This window comes from Rhagoletis zephyria, unplaced genomic scaffold (assembly GCF_001687245.7).
Source record: "Rhagoletis zephyria isolate East Lansing unplaced genomic scaffold, Rhagoletis_zephyria_1.1 Rzeph_scaffold_00213, whole genome shotgun sequence".
Taxonomy (NCBI): domain Eukaryota; kingdom Metazoa; phylum Arthropoda; class Insecta; order Diptera; family Tephritidae; genus Rhagoletis; species Rhagoletis zephyria.
In genome coordinates this window covers 69,922-92,613 of record NW_016157297.1, presented here as the reverse complement: position 1 = coordinate 92,613, position 22,692 = coordinate 69,922, and the positions used below count along the sequence as shown (strand labels likewise).

General features: G+C 38.2%; 1 protein-coding gene across 1 annotated transcript in view; it reads right to left on the bottom strand.

Annotated features, from left to right (window-relative positions):
- Positions 1 to 22,692, bottom strand: part of LOC108358139 (transcriptional activator protein Pur-beta-like) — a 246,786-nt gene that overhangs the window by 202,167 nt on the left and 21,927 nt on the right. The window lies entirely within an intron of this gene.

Sequence of the window (22,692 nt, the reverse complement as noted above, 5' to 3'; positions counted from 1 at the left end):
CCGTAAGTCGCCTAACCCTCTGGTAGAATTTTCGGGCGTTCTTCCTGTCGGCCAGCATTTGAAGCTCTTCGCACTCACGTATTTCGGCCTCTTTCTTCTTATTGCGGCACATACGTCTCGCTTCCCTCTTCAGATGTCTATAGCGGTCCCACATAGCGCGTTGCGCCCGATCGCAGCGTGGCGCTGTAGGCGGCATCTTTTTTCTCTGCAGCTTCCTGACACTCCTCATCGTACCAGTTGTTCTTTCGGGCTCGCTGAAATCCGACTACTTCTTCGGCGGCGGTACTTAATGAGCGGGAAATGTGGTTCCACTGCTCGCATATGTCGGTTTGTTGAAGAGTGCTCTCTGAGAGCAGGTGTGAGAGTCGAGTAGCGAAAGCGCTGGCTGTCTGTTGTGATTGCAGCTTTTCGACGTTAAGCTTTCCTTGCATATTTGGGCGCACATTTTTTGCTGCACAGAGGCGGGTGCGTATCTTGGCTACAGCAAGATAGTGGTCCGGGTCGATGCTTGGCCCTCGGAAAGTACGTACGTCTAAAACACTGGAAGCGTGCCTTCCGTCTATCACAACATGATCGATTTGGTTTCTCGTTTTTTGATCTGGAGACAGCCATGTAGCTTGGTGCATGTTCTTATGCTGGCACCTAGTACAACATATTACCATGTTTCGGGTCCCGTTATCGGACGTTTCGTCGTGGAGGCTGAATTTTTCGAGGGCGGCGCTAAAGATCCCTTCCTTGCCCACCTTGGCATTAAAATCGCCAAGCACGATTTTGACATCGTGTCGGGGGCAGCGCTCATATGTACGTTCCAAGCGCTCATAGAAGAGATCCTTGGACGCCTCATCCTTCTCTTCCGTCGGGGCATGGGCACAGATGAGCGAGATGTTGAAGAATCTAGCTTTGATGCGGATTGTGGCTAGACGTTCGTCCACCGGGGTGAACGCCAGTACTCGGCGACGGAGTCTCTCTCCTACCACGAATCCAACACCGAATTTGCGCTCCTTTACGTGGCAACTGTAGTATATGTCGCAAGGCTTCACACTTACTTTTCCTTGCCCAGTCCATCGCTTTTCTTGGATGCCGCTGATGTCAGCCTTTGTCTTCCCGAGGACATCAACCAGTCGGGCAGAGGCACCTTCCCCATTAAGGGTCCGGATATTCCAGGTGCATACCCTCAAATCATAGTCCTTTATACGTTTGCCGTGGTCGTCATCAAAAAAAGGGATCTCATCCGAGGCTTGTTGGAATTTTTCATTGGGCGGGATTTTAGCGTGGCGGGACCCAAACCCAGCGCACGCGACGTTTTACGCCTTCTCTCTTTAGCTCGCTCCCAAACGGGTGTTTCGTTGGTACCCAGAGGATACGTGGATATAAATATCCGGACGCTGGGTAGCAACAGCAGCTGTCAAAATTTGTTTCCATATCAATGGTGATAAATAACGGAAATATATACTACGTTTATACGTTAGCTATTTGCGAATAAAAATAATTTGCAAATACCTAACTCACTGTTTATGTGAGAGAGAAAACTTTTTCAATATTGCCTGGTTATAAAAAGGCAATAACATGACCATCAAAAAAAGAAAATAAAACTAAAACCTCCTGCATATTGTTTATAAAAAACAATGAAATGAAAAAAAACCGAAGAATGACAATGCCTTATTTGCAAATGAAACCACTAATCAAAACTTATTTGAGTGACCTATGTAGTTATTTGCAAATAAAAAATTTACTTTGCGTTTACCCGACGAAGTTTAACATTTTACAAATAATATGAGCGTATCAACGTAGTAATAAATGAGTAATAAACAAGTAATATTCGCAAAGTAGATTAAGGAACAGCCTTCGCGAAAACGTAAGAAAATCCATATTCCTTTCAGGAATTGCCCAGCGGTCAGTGGTCCAAACTTTTTAGTAAATGTGTCACAAAGCAGTATTAGCATTTTTATTATAAATGATATCGAAGGAGAATTAAATGAAAATGGAGTGTTTCATGAACACAGTATAAGAGAAATCTCTGTTAAAGACATATCTGCCAAACAATACATGTATAATAATTTTTTAAATTTAAGTATTTCAATAAAGCCATAATTAATCGATTTTCCGTTTTCCTTTTTTCAATAAAGCTCACCAAAATATAGTACAAGCATAAATTTTTGTTCTTTTTTCGCTCTTCCGTTGCCGTTTTGCATTTTTCCTATTAAATACAAAGTTTTTTTCTATATAGTTGAGTAGTTTTAATGAACAACAATACACAAATCAGCTTTGATTTGTTGATACATTTTTTTAGCAGCAATTTTTTCGCGTCGCCAATTTTTAACTTGTTTAAGCGAAAATTAGAGATTTTTAGCGAAGCAAAATAATATGGAATCGCACTTTTAGCTATACGAGCTGCCAAAACAGTTCCCTCACTTTATCCGGTTCATTTTGTTCATCGCTTAAATATGCAAAAAAAATGGGAGTGTATAGTAACAAATAGTCAGCACTAATTTGTACTTCAACCTTTAGATCTTGGTGACGTGCAATATTGTCAATGGAATTAATGTCATTGACATTAATACACAACTGAAAAGCGAATTAATGTCAATGAAATTCATACACAGGCCAAAAGTGAAACAATGTCAGAAGAATTGTGGAAATAATGTCATTGGAATGTTAAAAATCATGCAAGCTTTACGGTGGAGTGTAATAAGGCGCAGCGAAAATATCGTCCATGGACACTATTTCTTTCGAAAGCGTAGTAATGCTCTATAAAAAAAATATTGACAAAATACACTTCTAACATACTACTACGCAGTATGAACATAGTATACAGCTTTAAAAGTGCATAACACCACGGATCACCACGCGTCATGACGCGCCGTTCGAGAACCGAAAAAATCGTTAGAAATTGCTAAAATTAATTTAGCATTTTTTGGCGATAAAGTTTTACCGATAGCGAAAGTTGGCACCCGCCTGCAGACTTCTAAAAGAAGCTACTTTATTTGGTTAAAACACAAAGGAACGACTTTCGGAACTTTGCTATGTCGCACATAGGGGTATTTGACCAATTTAGGCGGCCAAAATTATTTTTATGAAAATTTTAACTCAAAATGTTTGGAAACGACGTGTTACGATATTTAAAACTGTAAATGTTTAAAATCAAGTAAATAGAGGTGGATTATGTCCAAGTATTCCACCAAAACAACGAAAATAAAGTTGCTTAAAGTTTGACATCGATAGACTCCATGTTATCGAGGTCCGATTGTAGAAACAGATTGATTCGCCGTATCGGCGAAGAGAAGGTTTATATCTATCTCGCTCCCTCTTGACAAAATCGGCTCCCTTAGCAAAGCATTGTGTGTGGGTTCGTGTGTGCGTGCAAATCTTTTGTAAAGGAGCTAAGGCAGTGTCAAAACTCTAATGTCAATAATGGGCAAACCTTTAATTATTGAATCATGGGTAGGCATGCACTCTTGCCGTCACGCAGCAAGCGCCATATTAATAAAGACAAATACATATAAGCCAAATAATTTTTTTTTTTTAACTTTTTGTTAGCAAGAAATGATTCAAAACCATATTTATGACTTACTACGTGAAAACTGCGGGGGAGGGGTCTTGGAATATACTACGGGTGGTTACCGAGGGGGGAGGGGGAGGTTAAACATTGGAAAAAGTGGGTCACGTAGTATGTGTACGTTCCCTTAAATGAATTACTACAATATGGGTATCAATCGAGATGGTTTTGAAAAGGATATATTTCTACACAACATGTGGGAGGATTACCATGTGTTTTAAAATTAACTTCAACTTTAATTCAAGGGAATTACGTAACTGAAATATGTATAACAATATGGTTGTCAGACTAAAAAGTTTAATAAGGTTATAGTTTGAAACTAGTTCAATTTATATAATAGGGTAAATTAATCATAACAATATGGATATGGAAAATAAGATGGTTTGCCACCTGTCAAAAGATGTAATTAAATTAATTTCAATGAATTACTACGCTAAGGGCATTATCCAAAATGGCTTTGAAAGGTTTTTTTTTCAACTACATTTAGCTGGATTGCTTCCTGTTTGAAAAATCAAATTCAAAATAACATATGATTAGAAAAAACTCTATATGGACCAACCATTATGATGAGTTTTATTGAAATAATCTGCACCTTATCTTACACGCAGAAGTTTCATACACTCATCGAAGTAACTATAGTATATAGTAGTTTGTTTCACTTGAAATGTCTTTTAACTTTCATTTTTTTTGGTGCATCTTTCTTAGAATTAATAACACCGGCACACAAAAAAAGAAAGTTGTTTTTACATCCGACACCACTTACCTACCGGCATGTATTTTCACCCGCTGAATCTGGTTTTTACGTCAGTTTGGGCCGTACACCCTTCAATATCGAATTTATTACCTAAATACATTTCAGATTTGTATTTAACGGATAAAAATACATAAGAATCATGCTTGGTTTAGATTCATAATTTTTTTTACCATTTATCCCACCTAACTGACGTAAAATTCGGATTCAGCGGGTCAAAATACATGCCGGTAGTTAGGTGGTGTCGGATGTACAAACAACTTCTGTTTTTTTTTTTTGTGCCGGTGCAATTATAAATAATTTCGAATACGTGCCAACTTTGTACAAATATCTCCAGATACCCTTACCCGGTATAACAGGCAGCACTGGATAAATTAAAACCGCTTTGCGATTAATACAACTTAACCTCAATCACTGCAAAGCCGCACAAGATCTCTTGTCACAAACTTTAGAGGAGCTAAAGGCTGACGTAGCCTTACTAAGTGAGCCGTACAAAGCTCAGTCTGGTAACTGGACGCAGGACTCCAGCGGAAAAGCTGCAATTTGGACATGCGGTAGACATCCCGCGTATATGGAACGCATAACCCAAGAAAGCGGCTTCGTCTGTGGAAAGATAGATGGCATATACATCTACAGCTGCTACATACCACCAAGCACGCCTTTAGCCGAATTCGAAGAGATCATTCAGAAAATCGTCATGGATGCTAACACCTGAAACCACTTTATTATTGCAGGAGACTTTATTACCTGGGCAATAGAGTGGGGCTCTAAGCGAAGGGTAGATCGCTGCTTGAAGCATTCCCATTCCTGGATGTAGCCCTGCTAAACACTGGAGCGTAATACACATTTAACAGAAACGGCTACGGGTCAATCATACATATCTCATTCGTCAGCGCAAATTTGTATACGCTCTCCGAATGGAAAGTGAGTGAGTGTTACACACAAGGCGACCACTCAGCAATCATCTGCGATATTAATTTAAATGGGCGCAGATTACGTAATAAACAATCGGGCCAAAACCGCCGCGGATGGAAAACTAACACCCTAGACGTCGAAGTTTTCAATGAGACGATGAGACCAACACAGTATGCAGGATCAGCGAATATAATGGCATCTCAGCTAATGGCTAATATTCGAGTAGCTTGCGATGCAGCAATGGTACGGAAGTCAACAGAACTGAGTGAATTAAGATGAGAAGGCGTTTCCAACGTGCAAGAGGAAGGGCCCAGTTCGCGGAGTACAGAGAGAGGTACAAAGCGGCTAGACACGTACTTAAGTTAGCAATAAAAGATAGCAAGCGTCAATGCTTTCTCAAGCTTTGCGACGACGCTGAGAAAAATCCTTGGGGATCAGCATACAAAATTGCGATGAAAAAACTTCACGTCGCAAAGGAGGCCATCCCAACATGCCCAATGTTCCTCAAAACCGTGGTAGACACTTTTTTCGATCAGAGGAGACTGGTTTCCTCTACTTCAAGGGAGCTCTTAAACTCATTTGATGAGGTCACCAACGAAGGAGTTCTCCAAGCCGCAAAAAGACGAGAGAGGATAATAAGTCTCCCGGCCCAGAGGGGTTCCTAATTTAGTTTTGAAACTGGCGATCACCAATTTTGCATCGTCGTTCATGGACATATTTTACGCATGCCTAGCCGAGGGAATATTCCCACCAGTCTGGAAGAAGCAAATGCTGATACTGCTGCCTAAGCCAGGTAAACCTCTAACGGAACCTTCGAGTTACAGGCCCATATGTCCGCTCGACTCGGCGGGAAAAGTCCTTGAGCGTGTTATATGCAACCGTCTCGAAAACGAAATCGGAATATCGGATAACCAGTTTGGCTTCCGAAAATATCCACCATTCACGCAGTAAACTTTGTTACCCAGCTGGCACGCGACGCAATAAGTGGCTCGCGTTGGCTCGGAGGTTCCAAAGAATATTGCTTGGTAGTAACCCTCGACGTTAAAAATGCGTTTAATTCGGCGAACTGGGCAAAAATCCTAGACGCACTGGATCATGTAGGGGTACTTTTGTACCTCAGAAGGCTCATACGAAGCTACTTCGAAAATTAAAAATCAAAAAATCTCAAGTGGAGTCCCCCAAGGCTCTGTGCTTGGTCCTTTGCTTTGGAACATTATGTACGACGGAGTCCTTCGCCTCAAAGTACCCAAAGCGACAGAGGTAATTGGCTTTGCGGATGACATCGCGATAGTGGTTATTGCGAAACACTTAAACGAAATTTTCGAGAAAGGCAATAAAGCCAAGAAGTCGTACAATCGTGGCTTCATAAAAATGGCCTTAAGCTTGAGGAGCACAAAACGGAGGCGGTGCTCATCTCCAGCAAAACCTCTTCTAAGTCACCATATAAATTGGCGAACGCAGCTTTATCGCGGATAATGTTAAACACGCACGGGCCAAAGCAGCGCCGACGACAGCTCCTCGCAAGTATTGTAAAGAGCCAATTGCTGTATGGGGCGCCTCTTTGGCACAACGCATCGCAATACTCTTCGTACTTCCGCGGGATGAGGTCAACCTACAGATTATGTGCACTTCGAGTATGCTGCGCGTTCAAAACAGTCCCCGACGAAGCAGCATTGGTTGTCGCTGGAATATACCCCATCGATATACTGGCGGAAGAGGCAGCCCAACGTTTTGGGAGCGAAATGGAACCCTCCGCGGCAAGGGATGCCAGTAGGCAGGTCTGGCAGCAAAGGTGGGACAACTCACCAAACGGCCGTTGGAAGTACAGCTGTATCCCGGATTTAAAACGCTGGCTTGACAGGACGCACGGCGAAGTAGACTTCCATCTAACTCAGTTCTTATCTGGTCAGGGGTGCTTTAAAGCGTACCTTTACCGGTTTAAACACGAATCTGATCCTATATGCGACCACTGCGGAAGGGATGCTATAGAAGACGTATACCATGTGTTCTTCGAATGTGCACATTTTGAAGACACAAGACGGAAGACTCGCCGCGTATTTGGAGGAAACTTCTCTCCCGAATCGTTCGTACGTAACATGCTGGTATTCGCGTATATATACACGCTCTGCGTGAGAAGGCAGCTTCATTCAACTGCACGACTTGTTCGCACGCACACAGTGACATCAATTTCACGTACACTAGAAAAATACTCTGCCGAGGCTGCCCACCTCTGGTCTAAAGTAATGAGATACATACATATATGCAGTTTGCAAATTTTTACTAGAACTTACCCTTAATTACAGAATTTTTTTCTAATAGAGTTTTCGTTTCTACAAAAAATGTTGCCTTCTCCTTGCCCTCTTCTTAGTATTTGTGGGTAGAGGGCAAAGAGAAGGTAACCTTTTTTGGTAGAAACGAAAACGCCATAAATGTACTGAAAACTATTTTCTCCCTGCATATCTCCAAATTTTTATATTGAACCGCCCACCGCCCTATCGCTCCCCTTAACGTTGTTGGGCGTCTTGACTTTCCTATCAGCCCTTTTACTCATTGAACACTTTTACAGAACACCCTGTACATTCAAAGAAAACTGGTACAGTACTGCCACAGTATTTTCGGTTTATTTTTCGGCAGTAGTAAGTATTTCCAATGATCACTGCACAGCGAACGCACATTTTCAGCAGTTTTTTTGTTTGTTTCCAAACTACGAACTGTCAAACATAGCTCCCAAGCAAGAATCTCAGCGCAGTTGAGTGGTGTTACATAACTTTATGACTGTAGTTCATTCCTCTAATCCATTAAAATTACCAAAAATACGATATTTTTCCTTGTAGCTTTGCCGGTACCAGTTCATATTATAATTGTATTAAACTATTTGGATTATGTGATATTTATCTGCTTTACAATTATCCAATTTAATATAATTTAAAAAATTAACACACTAATTAAAGCAGTTTTTTACAACTTCGGCTTGTATTAAACGCATCTAAAGAATTATCAACACGGCACTTTCACAACGCGGTGCGAGCGAACTAAAGCAAAGAGGGATTAATAAATAATGGAATATAGTCAAGAATTATATTCTCTTCACCCAATATTCAGTTATTAAAGAAAAAACTGAAAACTGAAATTCGACTTTTGGCCGACTAAATCGCCAAATACCCCTCTGTGCACCATCGAAAGCAAAATTCTGTTCGACGGAAAATTCTATACTCAACGAAAATTTCGACATAATACGAATTTCACTTTCCATCTGCGATAACCGGCGAACTCATAATAAGGGCCTTAGCCAAGGTTCTCAACCTGTCAATTGCCACTCTCGTCATTCCATACATCTGGAAGATGGGGAGAGGGGTCCCACTGCTCAAACCGGGAAAGCAGCCCACATAGGGGTGTTAACGCCCCATAACCCTACTTTCCCCGGTAGCGAAGACACCAGAGGCCTTGCTACTCCCGTCTTTGCGAACAACCTGACCCCAACGAAGAAGCTTCATCTTGGCTTCCGTAAAGTGCAGAGCACAACAGCACTTAACGCCATAAACACTCAGAAAACACGCGGTCTAAAACGCAAACGCCTCCGTGAGAGAACTATTCTAGTAGGGTTGCATCTGTCGAAGGAATTTGATACCGTTAGTCACTACTACAAGACATAGAGGCCTCCCCTCTCCCACAGAGACTCAAACGGTGATCGGAGATTTATCTGAGTGGTCGACACTCGTCAATAATGTTTAGAGACAAACAGAGTAAACCTAGAAAAATAACACAGGGGGTTCCACAGGGTGGTGTTCTTTCCCCACTACTGTTTAATTATTGCATTTCCAAGCTCCCTCAGCCACCAGAGGGAGTCTCATTGCCTCTTACGCTGAAGGCTGCTAGGTAATGGCGTCTGGGAATGGAATTGATGACTTGTGCTCGAAAGTAAACCGTTATCTCTCCTCGCTTCTTCACTGCTAGGAGCATAACCCTCTCCCCAACAAAATCCTCAGCTACCCTGTTCACCACCTGGACGAAGGAGGTCAGACTAAAGCTGGGTATTCACGTTGATGACATAGCAATTCCGACGGTGAATAACCCAAAAATACTCGGAGTAACATTCGACAGTCTGCCCTCCTCCTTTTCTGGGCATACAACCGGAATTGTCAACAAAGTACAGAGCCGCAACAAGGTTCTCATGTCTCTAGCCCGCAGTACCTGGGACCGGTTCTAAGCTACGCAGCACCAGTGTGGTCGCCGGGACCAGTAGGACGCAGTGGATGAAGCTGCACACGACTCAAAACACAGCACTCCGGACAGCGACCGGATGTCTTCTGATGTCGCCAGAACATCACCTGCATGACGAGGCGCAAATGCGGGGAGCCTAAGGTTGATGTCAGAGAGGAAGCGAGAAGCGATTTGAAGCTTGAAGCGATAATAGTTCAAGCGAGAAGCAATGCCATGTATAAGGTGTCAGAGTGAAAGCGGCAAAGCGAAGCGAGCTGCTGCAATCATTTTTGTGAGTTCAGTGTGAACGATGGATTCCGTCGAGGAGTTTTTTATTTCGATGAATGTGTTTAACACTTTTTTTGAAAAATGAAAAATTTAAATACATCCAATTAACCATCAAAGGAAAACAAAAAGTGAATTCAACTTATATTTGGAACTGCGCCGATAGCCGGACAAATTTTATAACAACACAAGAATGTCAGTAGCGACATTATTCTCAATAAAATCGAGTCTATTCTTCAAAATAATTGGACTAATTATATGAAAAGTCCCTTTACACCGTGCGAGAAATTAATAATAACTTCGAGGTAAATAATTAATTAATTAATTTTCATTTAATTTATTTAAAAAATCAAAAAGATATCAAAGATGCAAAATAAAAAAAGAACTTGTGATGACTTAAAATAACATTTTTAAGTATGTTTGTATATGTACATAATGAATAAGGTGACCAGAATTTTTTAACATGCCAGGAGGACAAATTCTCCACACTGAAAACACAAAAAACTGTTTATATTTATTTTAATACATAAATAACGAATAAATCAACAATTCAAAGTTTCTCTAAACACAAGTCAAAAAAGTTAATAGTACACTGCGTTGCATAATTATAAGACCGCCACATATTAACAAATTTTCAGTATATATTTTTAAAGGTAGTTGGTTTAGATCCGACCATTGGATCATGAAAAAATTAACGGTACTCCTAATTTTTTATATGACAATTGAAGTCGGTTGTGTTTTTCGCTTAAAAATTACTTTTTAAATTATTTAATTGTAATTGTATTGCTTGCAAAAGAAATTGCTTTCATTCTTCGTCTTTCGAAAAAGTTCGATTATAATTTTGTATCAACGCTATACCTTGTTCAGCAATATATTAACATATTTAATACTTTTAATCGTCTCTAAGATAGCTAACTTCAGGGTCATTTTTTAGAGAATTTAATGCCCTACAAGAATATGGCTAGAAAAGCCTTTATCCCTTTTTTATAACTTTTCTTAACGGTTCAGAAGTTATAACATTCTTAATGAAACCCAATTTTTTACATGTTATTTACATAGAAAATTTCAAACGCCGACCGACAACTTTTAAAATTTAAAAATATAAATGTTTCCAAATGGGAGAATTTCCTTCTCAGTAAATAGATCATTTTAAGGCCATAAATTCGTCAGGTTAGTTATTTTGGATCACCCTAATATATATATACAAGAATTCCTCGTTTACAGTAATAAGAATAAGTGGCAAATTTCCCGGAAAACACCCCCAAGAAAAGTCTGGATCCGCCGCTGGGCCTGTGTTATTTTTGATTATGTTCTTGGATGTGAAATAACACATTTTCTAAAAAAAATTAAGCATATTTGCGCTCCAATGCAACGAACATATCCATCTTACAAATGCTTTTATCAAGATAAAAAATTCCCACACAAAAGTATTGCCACTGATAAACCTTATACATAACTGGCAACCAAAATGACATATGGTAGGCAATAATTTTCCCTGTGAAGACGCGTCGAACAGTGGGGCAAAAAGGGTTGCTATGGACAAATCAAATTTGAGAGCCCAAATATGAACCGATTTCAAGTTTCTTTTTTTAAATAAAAGATAATTAAATTTCGCGTCGATCTATCCTTGGCAATTTTTCAAAAAAGCTCTGATTTTTTATTTATTTTGAAAGCCGTTTTTTTTTAAATCGAAACACTCGAGAACAGCTGTACCGATATTTTTGAAATTTTGGACATCGAATCTAGACCCTCAAAGGATGATAATAGAAGAGGAATAATTTCGATATATGAATGGGCGGGGCAACTCCCATACAAACTAAAGTTTTTACACAACATATCTCTGGAAGTGTTCATCGTAGAGTGCTGAAACTTAGTAGAGAGATATATAATATCAACGCCAAACTCATGGAAAAAATGGAAGATATTGAAAAACAGGGCGTGGCACCTCCCATACAAACTGAATTTCTCACATTAGAATGTGTATGTGGTGTGAGAAATTCAGTTTGTATAGGAGGTGCCACACCCTTTTCTTCAATAACTCCCTTTTTTTGAGTTTGGCGTTGATATTATATATCTCTGTACTAAGTTGCAGCACTCTACGATGAATACTTCCAGAGATATGTTGTGCGACAACTTCAGTTTGTATGGGAGGTGCCACGCCCCCTTGATATATCGAAATTATTTTTATTCTATTATCATCCTTTGGGGGTCTAGAGTCGATGTCAAAAATTTGAAATTTATCGGTACAGCTGTTCTCGAGTTTTTCGATTAGAAAGAAGCGAAAAAAACGGCTTTCAAATTATATATTAGTATAGATAACGAATGAAATACATTTTTTAATTAAATGTATCCTATGGAAAAATGTTTATGAATATTTTTTTAAAGAATTGCAGATATTTGAACTTAATTTCAAGTATTTTCCAAAAAAGTAGAAGCATTCAAACGTGAAATTTTTTTTATTTTATTTTTCAACATACACTGCCGGAACAAAGTATTGGCACAGCAAGTTTTTCACAATATATGCAACAATTTTCATTCTAATATTTTTCCGCTAATTTCGTATAAAAATATGGTTCATTCTACAGCCAAAAACATAAAAATATAATTCCTAAACTTTGTGCAAAACTCGCGAAAATTCAGCAAATTTTCATGAAAATTTTAAACTTTTCAATCAGATTTTTTAGCAATTATTTGAGTATGCAGATTTTTAGCCCAATCAATTATAATAAAGTGCAAGTTTTAAATAGCTAGGAATTACCGTTGATTTTTGGCAATTTTTTTCGCGCAGTCTCTTCCATACAAATTTTTTTTTCCAAAATACTTTACATGGAAAAAATGCAAAACACCTTCAACAAAAAAAATTCTAAAAAATCAACGCGATTTTTGATGAACTCCGAACTTGCATTTGTTTACTAGAATTTAATGGGATGCAGAACCGCATACTAAAATTCTAAAAAATCGGATTAAGGTGAAAATTTTGATGAAAATTTGCTGAATTTTCGCGAGTTTTGCACAAAGTTTAGGAATTATATTTTCATGTTTTTTGTTGTTGAATGAACCATATTTTTATTCAAAACTGGCGGAACAATATAAGAATAATAATTGTTGCATATATTGTGAAAAATTTGCTGTGCCAATACTTTGTTCCGGCAGTGTAAATAAATAAAAAAACAGAGCTTTTTTAAAAAATCGCGACACGATTTAATTATCTTTTATTAAAAAAAAAGAAACTTGAAATANATGTATCCTATGGAAAAATGTTTATGAATATTTTTTTAAAGAATTGCAGATATTTGAACTTAATTTCAAGTATTTTCCAAAAAAGTAGAAGCATTCAAACGTGAAATTTTTTTTATTTTATTTTTCAACATACACTGCCGGAACAAAGTATTGGCACAGCAAGTTTTTCACAATATATGCAACAATTTTCATTCTAATATTTTTCCGCTAATTTCGTATAAAAATATGGTTCATTCTACAGCCAAAAACATAAAAATATAATTCCTAAACTTTGTGCAAAACTCGCGAAAATTCAGCAAATTTTCATGAAAATTTTAAACTTTTCAATCAGATTTTTTAGCAATTATTTGAGTATGCAGATTTTTAGCCCAATCAATTATAATAAAGTGCAAGTTTTAAATAGCTAGGAATTACCGTTGATTTTTGGCAATTTTTTTCGCGCAGTCTCTTCCATACAAATTTTTTTTTCCAAAATACTTTACATGGAAAAAATGCAAAACACCTTCAACAAAAAAAATTCTAAAAAATCAACGCGATTTTTGATGAACTCCGAACTTGCATTTGTTTACTAGAATTTAATGGGATGCAGAACCGCATACTAAAATTCTAAAAAATCGGATTAAGGTGAAAATTTTGATGAAAATTTGCTGAATTTTCGCGAGTTTTGCACAAAGTTTAGGAATTATATTTTCATGTTTTTTGTTGTTGAATGAACCATATTTTTATTCAAAACTGGCGGAACAATATAAGAATAATAATTGTTGCATATATTGTGAAAAATTTGCTGTGCCAATACTTTGTTCCGGCAGTGTAAATAAATAAAAAAACAGAGCTTTTTTAAAAAATCGCGACACGATTTAATTATCTTTTATTAAAAAAAAAGAAACTTGAAATAGGTTCATATTTGGGCTCTCAAAATTCATTTGTCCACAGCAACCTTTTTTGCTCCACTGTGCGTCGTTAGCTAGTCTTTCAGTGTTGCGATTTTGCGTTCAACTTTTCCGTTCAACTCACCCAGGGTTGCAAGAAAAAAAATTGAATGGCTAAAAATATCAAAATATAAAAAAATATCAAAATATTCGCCATAAAAAGGCGTTTGTATTGTTCAACTTTGCATTCTACTTTTGGTTGAACAGCCTTTCAACTAATCGATTTCAACAAAGTTGGGCGCCAGCCAACATTTAGCCATTTAGCTTTTTTTCATGCAAAAGTTGAACACAAAATCGCCTCGTGCGAACACCTTTTGAAGGGTAATACGCGCTTACCTATGACACCGGGAATTACTTTGTTCGATCCTCTAATTACGATCGCGAATTACCCCTTTCTTAATTGGGGGACCGAAATTGCGCATATGGAAACTGTGCATTTACACATTATTTCGGTTTCAACCAAAACTGTGCATGTATGCTTTATTTCGGTTTTTGTTATATACATTATTTCGGTTTTCTAACGAAAGTGTGCATATGGATAATTTCGTTTTTTTTTTTAATATGAATTATTTACTTCTAATTAGCAAGGGTTATAATCCTTACGCGCGGTCGAAGGCCGCCTACGGCACCCTGAAATTGTGCATATGGAAACTGTGCATACGAAATAATGCATACGAAAAAAACCGAAATAATGCATACATGCACAGTTTCGGTTTAAAGCCGAAATAATGCATATGGTAAAAACCGAAATAAAGCATACATGCACAGTTTCGGTTGAAACCGAAATAATGTCTAAATGCACAGTTTCCATATGCGCAATTTCGGTGCCCCGCCGCCTACGCAGAAAGAAGTTCTGCTCAAAAATTCTTCCACCCCCCTTTGCCGCCAGCACAGAAAGGAGAATTCTAATTAGTAAGGGTTTTAATACCTAAGCGGGGCCGAAGGCCGCCTACGCAGACAGAAGTTCTGCCCAAAAATACTTCCGGCCTTCTTTTCCGGCCACACAGAAAGGAGAGTTCTACTTAGTAAGGGTTATAATCCCTAAGCGCGGCCGAAGGCCGCTTACGAAGAAAGAAGTTCTGCGCAAAAATACTTCCGGTCCCCTTTTCCGGCAACACAGAGAGGAGGGTTCTGCTTAGTAAGGGTTATAATCCCTAAGCGCGACCGAATACCGCCTAGGCAGAAAGAAGTTCTGCGTAAAAATACTTCCGGCCACCTTTTCCGGCAACACAGAGAGGAGGGTTCTGCTTAGTAAGGGTTATAATCCCTAAGCGCGACCGAATACCGCCTAGGCAGAAAGAAGTTCTGCGTAAAAATACTTCCGGCCACCTTTTCCGGCAACACAGAAAGGAGAATTCTACTTAGTAGGGGAAATAATGTTTAAGCGCGGCCGAAGGCCGCCTACACATAAAGAAGTTCTGCACAAAAATACTTCCGCCCCCCTTTTCCGGCAACACAGAAAGGAGAATTCGACTTAGTAAGGGTTATAATCCCTAAGCGCGGCCGAAGGCCGACTATACAAAAAGAAGTTCTGGGCAAAAATACTTCCGCCCCTCTTTTCCGGCAACACACAAAGGAGAGTTCTACTTAGTAAGGGTTATAATCCCTAAGCGCGGCCGAAGGCCGACTATACAAAAAGAAGTTCTGGGCAAAAATACTTCCGCCCCTCTTTTCCGGCAACACACAAAGGAGAGTTCTACTTAGTAAGGGTTATAATCCCTAAGCGCGGCCGAAGGCCGACTATACAAAAAGAAGTTCTGGGCAAAAATACTTCCGCCCCTCTTTTCCGGCAACACACAAAGGAGAGTTCTACTTAGTAAGGGTTATAATCCCTAAGCGCGGCCGAAGGCCGACTATACAAAAAGAAGTTCTGGGCAAAAATACTTCCGCCCCTCTTTTCCGGCAACACACAAAGGAGAGTTCTACTTAGTAAGGGTTATAATCCCTAAGCGCGGCCGAAGGCCGACTATACAAAAAGAAGTTCTGGGCAAAAATACTTCCGCCCCTCTTTTCCGGCAACACACAAAGGAGAGTTCTACTTAGTAAGGGTTATAATCCCTATGCGCGGCCGAATGCCGCCTTCGCCGAAAAAGTTCTGCGGCAAAATACCTCCGTCCCACTTTTCCGCCAACACAGAAAGGAGAATTCTACTTAGTAAGGGTTATAATCCCTATGCGCGGCCGAATGCCGCCTTCGCCGAAAAAGTTCTGCGGCAAAATACCTCCGTCCCACTTTTCCGCCAACACAGAAAGGAGAATTCTACTTAGTAAGGGTTATAATCCCTAAGCGCGGCCGAAGTCCGCCTATGCAAAAAGAAGTTCTGGGAAAAATACTTCCGCCCCTCTTTTCCGGCAACACACAAAGGAGAGTTCTACTTAGCAAGGGTCATAATCCCGAAGCGCGGCCGAAGGACGCCTACGCCGAAAAAGTTCTGCGGCAAAATACTTCCGCCCCACTTTTCCGGCAACACAGAAAGGAGAATTCTACTTAGTAAGGGTTATAATCCGTAAGCGCGTTCGAAGGCCGCCTACATAAAAAAGATAAGTTTTGATTCTTATTTTTTTCGCTCAGGTATAATGATTATCTCGCGATTTTTATTTTTTCCGCTCAAGAATGATTGACGCCTGATGTTTATTTTCTTTCGCCAAACATAAAACTCAAAACCTTATAAAACCAAGACTATATGAATTGTTTACTTGAAATTTTATAAGAGCACACCTTTTATCTTGTGTTATCTAGATATATAAAAATGGTGTGAAAGATGTATAGCAATTCATCAATTGAGAACGGTTGAGCCGATTTGGCTAAACATTTTTTTTAGTTATTTGTAATTTCAAGGTTTTTACGAAAGAAAATTTTGGGAAACCCCTCCGGGAAAGTCGGAAAATTGGAAAAATTTAAAATTTATTTTTTTGTATAGAATGTTGTGTGAAATTCCTTCGGAATGGCATTCGAATGGAAAAATATAAAATTCTAAGTGGAAAAATCTGGAAGAATGCGAAAAATTTTAATTTTTTTCGACGAAAGCGTGGAAAATTTCGGATAATTGTGAAATTCATTGGGAGCACGAATCACTTGGGAACAATTTTCTCCTATGTTTCATAACCGATTCGAAAGGTTGCTGGAATGGGTGTTTTTTGGAAAGGTGTTTAGGAGTGCACAGAGTTCTAATTTTTCCGATAGGTGGCGCAGGGATCGAGCTACGTTAGAAATATGCGTTTGGTACGTTGGTAGCCTTTTGCCTAGATTAGGATATGGGCTCCATTTTTCCCGTTAAGTGGGCCAGGGACCGATCTATTCGAAACAGTTTTATTTATGGTCCGATTTGCTTGAAATTTGGCACGTAGGTAGCTTTTTGGCTGGGTTAACATATAGGATATTTTTTCTGATAGGTGGACCAGATACCGATCTATTCAAAAAAAATCTTATCCGATTTGCTCGAAATTCGATACCGGTATTATAGATATGCATAGAACAGAATCGAGTCATTGTTTTACAGTTCGAAGTGTTTGCAGGCGGCGCAGACATGCGGGTATTGGCTAGTTAACAATACTTATTACACAGGCCAACAAAAATGGGGAAAAATTTGATGCAGCAAATGTTATCGCTATTTTTGCCGAATTTTTGTGTGCTGATTACGAATCCGTAAGCATAAGGTTTTCGTAAGTTCCAGATTTGAAGAAAAACGAGGTCAAAGTGTCAAAAAATTGCGTTTTTTCAATATTTGAGAAGCTCTAGCAAAGAAACAAAAGGTAATAGAACCTTTCACTTAGACCTAAATTAAAGCTAGAACTCTCGAATACTATCCTTGCAAATGGATGGTCACTTATAAATCATTTGTTGAACAGGAATAACTGATGTTGGGAAGTTTGAGTACCTACCGCAATTAAGCAAAAGGTGATAGGAACCTTCCACTTAGGCTTTAATTAAGGCTTGGACTTCTGACTTCAATCCCTGAAAATACCATTCCTACACCTTGACCCTAAGGTCACCTATAGTCATTTATTGAACAGCCAACACTGATTTTTAAACCTTTTTTTCAATTGCATAATTTTCCAGTATTTTTTTATTGTACAAAGTAAATGAGTATAGGTGACCATTAGGGCAAGGTGCAGGAATAGTACTTTCAGGGATAGTAGTCTGTAGTTTTAGCTTTAATTTAAGCCTAAGAGGAAGGGTCTATCACCTTTTGCACATTGCTGGAGCTTCTCAAATATATCAAAAACCGCGATTTTTTGTCACTTTCACCACATTTTTCTCAAAATCTGGAGCTGATGGAAACTTTATACTTACGGATTCTTAATCAGCACAAAAAAGCCTATCAAAACCAGCTTCAACATTTGCCGCATCAAAATCGCCCTGTGCCCTGTGTTACCTACACTAATTATATAAAGAGAAGCTCCTTCTTTTTATAAGAGGTGATCTCGCGAACGGCTGCATCGATTTTTTCGAAATTTTGGACACCTACTGCAGACTTTCGATATATTAAGGGAGCGTGGCATCAGCCATACTTATCGAATTTTTCATACCATATATCTCTGGAAGTATTTGCGGTAGCGTCCTGGAAATGGGTATAGAGATTTTGGGGCTACTGGAAAAGGGACGTGACGCTTTCCAAACATATTGAAACTTTTACCTATCTGTATATATATACACCCAGAATAGTGTTTTTTTCATAATAAATTTTTTTGTTATTTTTTATAGAAATATAGTTCATTTTGCATCAAATGGCACCAAATTGAGTAAGCAGTTTTGTAGTTCACTCAATTTCAGTATCATAAAGTGCAAATTTTAAATGGCTATAAGTTACCTTTGATTTTTGAGAACTTTTTTCGCTGATCATGTTGCGCTTTTTCTCCGTATAACGAATGCGTGATAGTTTTTTGTATGGGAAAAAACGCCGAAGAGTGTCAGTGAGTAAAAAAGACTTATTCTGGTCGCTTAACTCCCCCTAAGCGACCGAAACGATTTTAATGATAATTTTTCGTGGCGCTGGAGCCGAGTTAGAGCTAAAAATCCTCGATTCGGAGGCACCAGGGATCAAAGTCAAATTACTCCCGTTAAATCAACCGTAAGAACCATTGCGGTCCTTGCTTTACGGTGACTAAACAGAATGTGGACCAATGATACTCACCAGCTTAGAAATTGACACCAACTATACTATACAGATTCAAGGATGATTCACTATCGAGCCGCAAGGACTTCTTCCCGGTATAACGCTTTGAACGTGAACGTGAATTGCTGGCGAAAACGTTGGACCAAAAGTGCCAATAAAATAATTAATTTTGGGCGGGACAAAGTTCGCCGGGTCTGCTAGTCTTCCTATAAAAACGAAACATTTGAAATTATAAACTTATAGGCGGAAAATTGGTATGGAAATGAAACAAGATCGTTTCCATGCCGTGTGCATATCTGTGTCATATCTACATAGGCATGGACATACTCATGCACGTTGCACAAACTAGATTAAAAATTTGATATTTTCTTACTTTCGTAATTATATTTCGTTGAGATTGGAAAAGAAATGTGTGTGTGTTTAACTTCAAAATGAAATTGCTTACAAACGTCATAAATGCTCGAGACCAATAACACGGTGCTACAAAATATCACGAAATATACACGAAACAAAACTTAATGTAGGTAAAAATAGTTGATCCTATAGTTTCTGAAACCTCCATTTTTATTTTATTTAAAACGACCGTTATTTTCATACTATGCACTTATCTAATAACAGCTTGACTAAATATTTTTCATCCGATTTTGAAAATCAAACATGGTTTGAAAAAGGAATTTATGTATATAACTTTAAAATGATGTATAATAATTGTTAGACTTAGCTTGTTGTACTTAGTTTTCATCGGTTAAAATTTTAAAACCCCTATTTTTGTCCCCGAGCGCACTTGTGTGCAAGGGTATTATAACTTTGTTCGCATAACGCTTATTTGTAACAGCGTAAAAGAATCGAGACATACATAGACAAATGTATACATACATAAATGCTCAGAACGAAAAGTGAAGTCGATCAAGCCATGTCTGTCTGTCTGTACGTCCATCCGTCCGCCCGAAAACACGATAACTCGAGCAATAATTGAGATATCTCAACGAAATATGGTATGTAGGTTGCCCTTAATCCAAGGTAGGTTGGTATTTAAAATGGGCGAAGTTGGACTGTATCCTCGCCCACTTCACATATAACGGTATCTTCGAAAAATGGAAACACCACGATATTACAGTAAATATTGGATCCAAATTGTTTAAAATGAGTATGTGCAGTAGAATTTTGATAGAAAATAGTATTATTATGAAAGTTTTGGAAAATGGGCGTAACCTCGCGCCGTTATGAAATGCCGTATCTAAGTAGCCTCTTCACCCTTCCTTACCATACTCGGTACCAGTTTTACTAAGGGTCCAGCTGTTGAAAATCTCTGAAATCGGGCCAATAACCACGCCCACTTTCCATATAACCGTAATTTACAGAAACTCAGAAACTTGGATAAATCAGTAACTACTGAAGCTAATTCACTTAAAATCCATGATTGCAATAGCCACTTATAAGAAAATTAGATTCATATAAATTTCTGGATAATGGGAGTGGGCCCACTTATGACCACAAATGTGTATCTCGGCAACCGATTTATCAATTTCTACCAAACTCGGTTCGCTTATTAACCTTGGTACAGAAAAGCAATTCATTGAAAATTATTCAAATCAGTCTAAAATTATAACCACTTCCCGTATAACGGTAGATTTTAATATGCGAAAACTCCGATATTTAAATAACTGAGGACTCTAATTAAATACTTACAACAATCTCTTAACAATAAACAGGACTGCTATAAACTTTTAGGAATTGGGCGTGGCGCCGCCCACTTTATGACTAAAAGGTATATCCCGGTAATCGCTATACCGATGTCTATCAAACTTAGTTCAGTTAAGTCTAACTCAGCATATTATCGAAAACGTTTGAAATATGGAAAAAAGACCCCTGCTCATCATGCAAAGGTAGTTTAGAAAAATTTCAAACGACGTGTTTATACCTGTGCCGGGTATATAAAATTTCGTTTCGCCCGAATTTATACTTCTTTGACTTGGTCTTAATTTTTTCCACTTTGACCATCGCTAAATTAAAAAGTTTCTATGAAAGTTGCTAAACATATTACATATTTTATTTTTCGCTAATTCTTTATATGCAAGAAAACTCCAAAAATTAGAGTACCAAACTTCGCGCAAAGTTAAAGAAAATTCTCCAAAGCTTTATAAAAACATTTCACTTTTTAATTACTCTCTTTAGACAAAATTTGGGTAAGCAGTTTTGTAGCCCCATATATGTAATACTTCAATATGGATAGTAACGTGGGCTTGTTCGAGATGTAATCACAACCGCAGTGTTGCGTGAATTATTAAAGAATCAAGTTCGGTGTGAATTTCTAGCAACGTTTTATCAGTTCACATATCTTCACAAAGTGTTTTTGTTCCGCAATCAAAGGGAGACAGCCTATAAAAAAAATGTTTACTTGTGTTAGTATAAATGTATATTTGTGAACTACTACAAACAAACAACTGTGAAACCACTCCAGGAGCGGTTTAAATTAAAAATATTACATAAATAAAAAAAAAAAATAACAAAAATTTTTCTCTGAAAGTTATTGGGGCAAGCTTTTTGGTAACCGGCGGATTTGAATAAGCAGCAAGAGATGTATAAGTTACACTTAAGGCGATCACCGTAACCACTCTTAAAAGATATACTGTGAGGATGCGTGCCTTTCTTTCCAGCACCTTAGCCGGCATTAATCGTCTGCCCGTTTTCCCTGATACGGCTCATTTTTAAGTACATAGTACAACATACCAACGCGTGCAATACGATTTCTTTTTCCTTACTTTTTTGCTTCAACAGCAGTTCCACAAAATTTTTTTTTTTTTTTTTAATTATAATTTCATTTTGTAAAATATTGACGGTTACTGCGCCGTTCCTGATTTTTTTTGTTTTCAAAAGTCTTTCTGGGTACATTGGCTGGTTGGTTTTCTCGTTCTATCATCGTTCGGACCTCTAATGTTGGCGGATGTACTTTCAACGTACGGCCAATATTAATACATATATGTGTAGCCCTTTTAATTTTAGTACAACAAAGTGTAAGTTTGAAGATTCTATAACTTACCGTTGATTCTTGGCAATTTTTTTTTACGCTCATGTACGTTTTTTTCACATAAAAAGCGTGTTTGAGCACACTTTGTATGGAGAAAATATCCAACACCTTTAACAAAAGAACAAATGTCAAAATTAAGCGATCAGTAAGTTAGTGTTGTTTCGTATTAAGGATATACATACATACATATGCGTATGCAAAAGGCATCAAAATGATCTTGTTTGACTTCGATGCCGATTTTCTGCCTATAAGTGCAGAATTTCAAACGTTTCGTAATCATTGGGTGGTACCCCATGATAAAAAGTGTGTTCTCATAAAATTACAAGCCAACATCTTATATGGTCTTCGTTGTATAAGGTTTTGAGTTTTATGTTGGGGGAAAGAAAATAAAAATCAGGTGTCAATCGATATTCTTGAGCGGAAAAAATAAAAATCACAAGATAATCAATATACCTGAGCAAAAAAAATAAAAATCAAAAGAAATCCTTATGCTCAGGCAAAAATATAAAACTCAGAATCTGAGTATTACACTGGTCGACGGCCAAAATTTACCAGAGACGCCGTTATGAAATTCGTATGTAAAATCACCCCCTGATTCCGAAAATCAAGGTTATTTTTAATTTTATGGTACCGTTTTTGAGATATTTGCAATTTACCGTTTTTGCAAAAAAA